Genomic DNA, 6021 nt, shown 5'->3' with positions numbered 1-6021 from the left:
GCCAGGTTCTCGAGTGGCCATCTGATTGCGGCGTTCCTCGGCCATCTCAGTGTTCCACGCCTCCACAGCCCTGTCGAGGCTCATCTCCACACCCAACTTGTCGCTGTTTTTTTATTTTATAGGGGGACCAAATCTATCATTGATTCCAAAATGCCGAGTGAGCTCCCCACACTGGGTTTCCCCTTTCCGGGGGGTTATTCACCTTGAGACGCCTCTTCATCGTTCAGTTGTTCGTGGCTGGGACGTCTTCCTCTCTTTCTTCTGAATCTTGAGGTTGAGGTTTTCTGTCAGGGTGCTTTTGGGGCAGTTCTTGAGATGTATTCTGCATATGGAAGGGAACCCCCAAAGGGCACTTTTCATGTGCATGGACATTTGCCTCTGTGCCCATCCTTGGCCGCTCTGTAGGCAAGTCTGAGATCCTCCTCACCTGCCCTTGGTTAGCTTCCTGCAAGGGAAGTCCAGACCACTCGGAGGTCGCTTGTTTGCAGAATCCGAATTGACACACATCGCTTATGTCTAGACCAGGGTAGTGACCCATTCCACTTCTTGTCACTCAGGAGCCGGTTGCCAGGCAGCCGTCTTAAGACCCTGAGACTGTGATTCTTTACCGGAGTAGAAAGCCCCATCTTCCTCCCGAGGAGCTGGCTGGTGGTTTCAAACTGTGGACTTTGCAGCCCTCAGCCCAATGCATGACCGCTCCGTACCAGGGCTCCTCCAGTGGCGACTAGGGGAGGTTATTTAGAACCTCAGCAACGTTCCAGAATGAGAAGGGACCTACGAGAATCTGTGCTGCAGGTTTTCTCCAGAAACGAGCATCTGGAACCCCAAGACCTCTGGGTCACGTGCAGCCCTGGGGTCTTTTAGACAGAGAGCATTAAAGGTGCCAGTCCCGTTGCAATCATAGTAACAGACACCGCGGCAGACCATCTCGGATAGCCTCGTAGCCATCCCAGTGCGAAGTTATGAGTTCTGTTTTATAGGCTCAGAGGAGGAAAGCCGTGTATCCAAAGTCACACAGCCAACATGCTGTGGAATCAGGATTTGAACTCTCGCGGTGTACGAAAGCCAAGACTCTTAACTTCCCTGATATCCCCGGGCCACCCGGAGGATTCTAGAGTTCTCGACTTGGGAGGCTCTTTCGACTCCCACTTCAGTTTCCACCCTTCTACTTGAGGAGGCTGTTTTCTTTTTCAAATCTTCACGGGGAAATGTATTTCCCATGAGATACTCCTGTTACTTAGTTCATTTGTAACCGGATGGGCTTTCTCCCCTTCCTGTTAGTGACTAATGAGACTGTGGGTCCAGGAAGAATTCCTCGTGTTCAGTGAACGTGTCTAAGTAACTAGAAGCATTACATTTTCAGCCATAGCCGTGTTGAAGTAATTTGTGTGTGTGTGTGCGTTCTGATCACCGTTGTGGAGAGCTATTAGAAAAAGAAAACACACAAGCCGTTGAGACCCATGAGCCGGTCTTTGCTGAGATTGATTTGTGGGCTGGCTCCTTCAGTGCTTACCCCTCTGCGCCTCCAGCCTCCATCTCAGCACTGTCCTTGCCTCACACACACACGCCTCCGTCCACTAGAGCATCATGGGTGGGCTTGTTTGACAATCCCTTCCTCCTGGACAAACAGAAAACCCAACCCGACCTGAAACATTCAGCATCCTCTGGTGTTTCTTCCCACGAAGACATGATTTACACAGTACTCCTTGCCATGCCCTGAGGGCACTGTGGGGTATGCGTGGGAGTGTTAACCCCCAGGTGAGCAGTTCAAGGCCATCTGTTAGTCCCTCCTTGGGAGAAAGATGGCGCTGTCAGCTCCCATAAAGGTGTATAGCCTTGGAAATCCTATGCAGGGCTACTATGAGTTAGCGTCTACTCCATGGTAGTGGGGCCAGGTGGTGTTGTGGGTTCAGAGTTGGGCAGCTAATCACCAGGTTGGTGGTTCAAACCCACCAGACCACTTGGCAAGCGAAGTCGTCTATAGGGTCGTCATGAGTTGGAATCCTTTCTTCCACTCGCTGTAGCTACTCTGTGATAAAGAGCAAGTTTGAGTCTCCTTTGACATCCACGTTGACCTTGTCTTTATCCTGTCTTTTTAATGACCTTTTTGCTTTCTTCACACATGAGGTCCTCCCCTAGCTCCTCAGGTCTTCTGTCATGAGTGCTAAGGCCTCATGTCTGTTCTTGAGATGTGCTTGAAATTCAGGTGGACTAGGCCGAAGGTCGTATTTTGGCTCCCGTGGACTTGTTTTAATTTCCTTCTGTTTTAGCCTGAATTGACGGATGAGCAATTGATGATTTGTTCCACAGTCAACCCCTGGCCTGGTTTCAGCTGCTGATAGTGAGTTTCTCCTTCGTCTCTTCCCACCGACGCAGTCAACATGATTTCCGTGTCTTCCATCTGAAGAAGTCCATGTGTGTAGTCGCTTCTTGTGTTGTTGAAAAAAGGTATTTGTATGAGCAAGTTGTTGGGCTTGCAGAATTCTATCATGCACTCTCCAGCTTCATCTCTACGACCAGGCCCAGGCTTTCCAGCGACCCCGTCCTTCCTCTTCGTTTCCAACGTTTGATGGCATGTTTGATCAGTTTCCAACTGAAGCTGTTGGTAGAATTCTTCAATTTCTTCATCACTAGCTTTTGTGGTTGGTGCTTTGTGTTCGTCTGGGTGGGAAACAAATCCACAGAAACTCATATATGTATGAGAGAGTTTTATATAAAGGGTAAGTGTACATTAAGAAAGCATCCCAACCCAGTGCTGTTCAAGCCTACAAATCCAACATTAGTCCATAGGTCCAACACCAATCTACAAAGTCCTCCTCAATCTCATAAAACACATGCAATGATGCCGACTGCAGGAGGAAAGCTGAATCAGTGAGTGTGTAAGCATCTCAGCACTGGCAGGGGTCTCCACATGGCTGCTCCAGCACCCAGGGCTCCATCGGGGTAGGTCCATGCGGCTTCTCCTTGGGGATGTCATGCAAGAAGTGAGCCTTGCCAGCTGAAGCCGGGAACTAGCTAAGGCAGCTGCACCCTGGTCCGACCATCACAAGACAAGAGACCCGAGAACTAGAAAGACAAGGCTCACTAAGCCATTTATCTCTCCACCCTTCAATTAACCCCACATGTGTTTATCAGTCAGGTTGGCACAATAAACCTTAACTGTCTCATGTGTCAATAATCCTTTCCCAGACAGCATTGTACTTTATGATGGATTTTACAATGTCCTTTTGGACAATGAATGCCACTGCATTCCTCTTGACTGAGTTATTCCTGGCCTAGTAAATCCTATGATTTTCTCATTCAAAGTGGCCATGACCAATCCATTTCAGTTCACTGATGCTAGGAGACCGATCTTTATGGGTTCCATTTCACTTTCGACCACTTCCAATTTTCCTAGGTTCATATGTCGTACTTTCCAAGTTACAATCATTAGCAGGGTTTTCCAGCTGTTTCTCTTTACCACGAGTCATGCCCCCTCAGGAAATGAAGATCCTGAAGGCTCTTCTCCCAGGGGCTCCACTTCCACAGGATTTGCAACATTCCCGTTGTGAACTTCCCTCTGCGAAAGCATCTCCTTCTCTGTCACATTCCAAGTGTCCTCTGGCGCTGTCTTCGACAATGTTCTACTTCCGTCCATTAGGCCTTCAGTATCTGACATGCGTTAAAGCTGTGCATAAGGTATGCAGTGGGGAGTCGAGTCCCCCTTCACTGTCTGTTCCTAGTCTGGAAGCTCCGCTGAAACCTGTTCGCTTTGGGTGACCCTGCTGGCATTTGAAATGCCAGTGACATCACTGCCAGCATCATGGCAACACACGAGCCACCGCAGTGTGACAGACGGCCAGACATGTGGTCAGTTCAGGTCAGAACTGACTCGGTGGCACCTCACAACAAAATCGACTGGAGGGCAGCAAGGTTTCTTGATGTATTGGGCTCTGGATTGTTATGTTTTGTTTTGTTTTTTAAACATTTTATTAGGGGCTCATACAACTGTTATCGCAATCCATACACACATCAATTGTGTAAAGCGCATTTGTACATCATTCTCAAAACATTTTCTCTCCACTTAAACCCCCGACGTTAGGTCCTCATTTTTCCCCTCCCTTCCCGCTCCCCCCTCCCTCATGAGCCCTTGATAGTTTATAAATTGGTATTTTGTCATATCTTGCCCTGTCCGACGTCTCTCTTCACCCACTTTTCGGTTGTTTGTCCCCTAGGGAGGAGGTCACACACAGTTCCTTGTAATCGGTTCCCTCTTTCCTACCCATTCTCCCTTTACCCTCCCTGTTTCGCCACTCACACCACTGGTCCTGTAGGGCTCATCTGCCCTGGATTCCCTGTATTTTCAGTTCCTATCTGTACCAGTGTACATCCTCTGGTCTAGCCAGACTTGCAAGGTCGAATTCGAGTCATGGTAGTGGGAGCGGGGAGGAAACATTTAGGAACTAGAGGAAAGTTGTATTTCTCATCGTTGTTACTTGTTATGTTTTAAAGTGAGGGTCTTCGTGGTTTTTCTTGGTTTTGAAATCAGGTACACTTGCCTTATCTGGGGCGGGGGGGAAAAGGTTGTTTGTTTTTACAGGGCTCTTGCAGGGCCCTAAGAATTATGTTAAAGACTTTACTGACCCTCACCAAGTTTCAGGCTCCTCTACAGAATGGGCATAAATGATCATAGGACTATCTCATGGACATGGTGTGAAACTGAAATGAGAGATGGTGTGCAAAGCGCGTGGCACAGATCGGGGCATTTAATACATCTTAGATGGTACCGTTACTGTTCTAAGCCCAGACGAGGTCAACTGGCGGAACCAGTTCCCTGCTCATACCCCTCTCTCTCCATGGCTCCCCCAAACCTCTTTTGAGTGAAAGTCTGCCCCTTTTGCTCCTTCCTTACCTCCGTTCAAGATTCTGAGATGTTTGCTTCTTGGGGCATTGGGGTGGGGAGAGGAGGCGGGTTTGTAAAGTCCTGTGCGGTCCCTGGATGGCCCTTCCCCAATCAAGTCCTGACTCCCTTGACATCTGTAAAAGCATCACCTGCCTTCCCCTTATCTCTCACTCCCCGTCCACTGCTTTCGGCCAACACACAGTTTGCCAGTGTCTTGTCCTTTCTCTTTCACAGTCCCAGAGCCAAGCCCTCCTTGCCGGCCTGGCTTCTTCAAGATGGAATCTTATCTTACTGAACGTTTGCTGCACTTGATAAAACCCCAAATAACCAAGGCCTGAGCAAGATAGAAGTACCTCTTTCATATCAAAGAATTCCAGAAATAAGCAGGCCAGGATCAGCAAGGTAACGAACTCCGTGATTGTCAGGAATGCAGACGTAGCCATCTGCTTCTCTAGTCTGAAGATTGCCTCGTGGTTCAAGATAGAGATGCATCCAGTCACGTTCCAGGCAGAAGTTAGATGGGGGCGGGGGTGGGGGGATGGGGGAGCTCTCCACTCAGTGGCCGTGGAGGGGTCCCGCTGGTTCTCACTGTCACCAACCCTGCTTCTGTGATCGAGGGCGGGGGTGGGGGAATGGGGGCGGGGGCAGCAGGCTGGAGAGGGGCATAAGAGCCAGCAGCAGCACTTGGCCTGCCACTGAAGACACTTGACTAGACGTCTCCAATGGCGATTTCTGTTGATATCTTCCTTGCCACCTTGAGCTACAGGGGAGGCTGGGAAATGGAGTATTTCAGCTGGTCATACAACCTCCTCAGAAGAAACAAGGGCTCTGTTATATGGGAAAAAATGGAAGGATTGATATAGGGTAGGCCACTAACAGCCTCTGGCACAAGCCATTTCCAATGACTGCAACCCATATCGTGGGTCTTTGAGGGAGCCCCGCGCTTGCACAATTGTCTTCTCACTGTGCTGTCTATTGATGCGTGGGCCCAGTGAACAAGTGACGATTGAGCCGCCGCTCTGTGCTTTCACGCAGTGACTGAAGCGTGGCTCTCCAACGGAGAGGCTAGCTGGCTCCTGGAGAGCAGGCCCCGTGGCTTCAGTGGCCTCTCTCACGGGAACGTTGCTCCCGGGCCCAGG

This window comes from Echinops telfairi, unplaced genomic scaffold (assembly GCF_000313985.2).
Source record: "Echinops telfairi isolate 266 unplaced genomic scaffold, ASM31398v2 ScPeMD7_7458;HRSCAF=8496, whole genome shotgun sequence".
NCBI classification, from domain to species: Eukaryota; Metazoa; Chordata; class Mammalia; order Afrosoricida; family Tenrecidae; genus Echinops; species Echinops telfairi.
The sequence above is the reverse complement of the archived record's forward strand: the minus strand, read 5'-3'. Positions refer to the sequence as shown.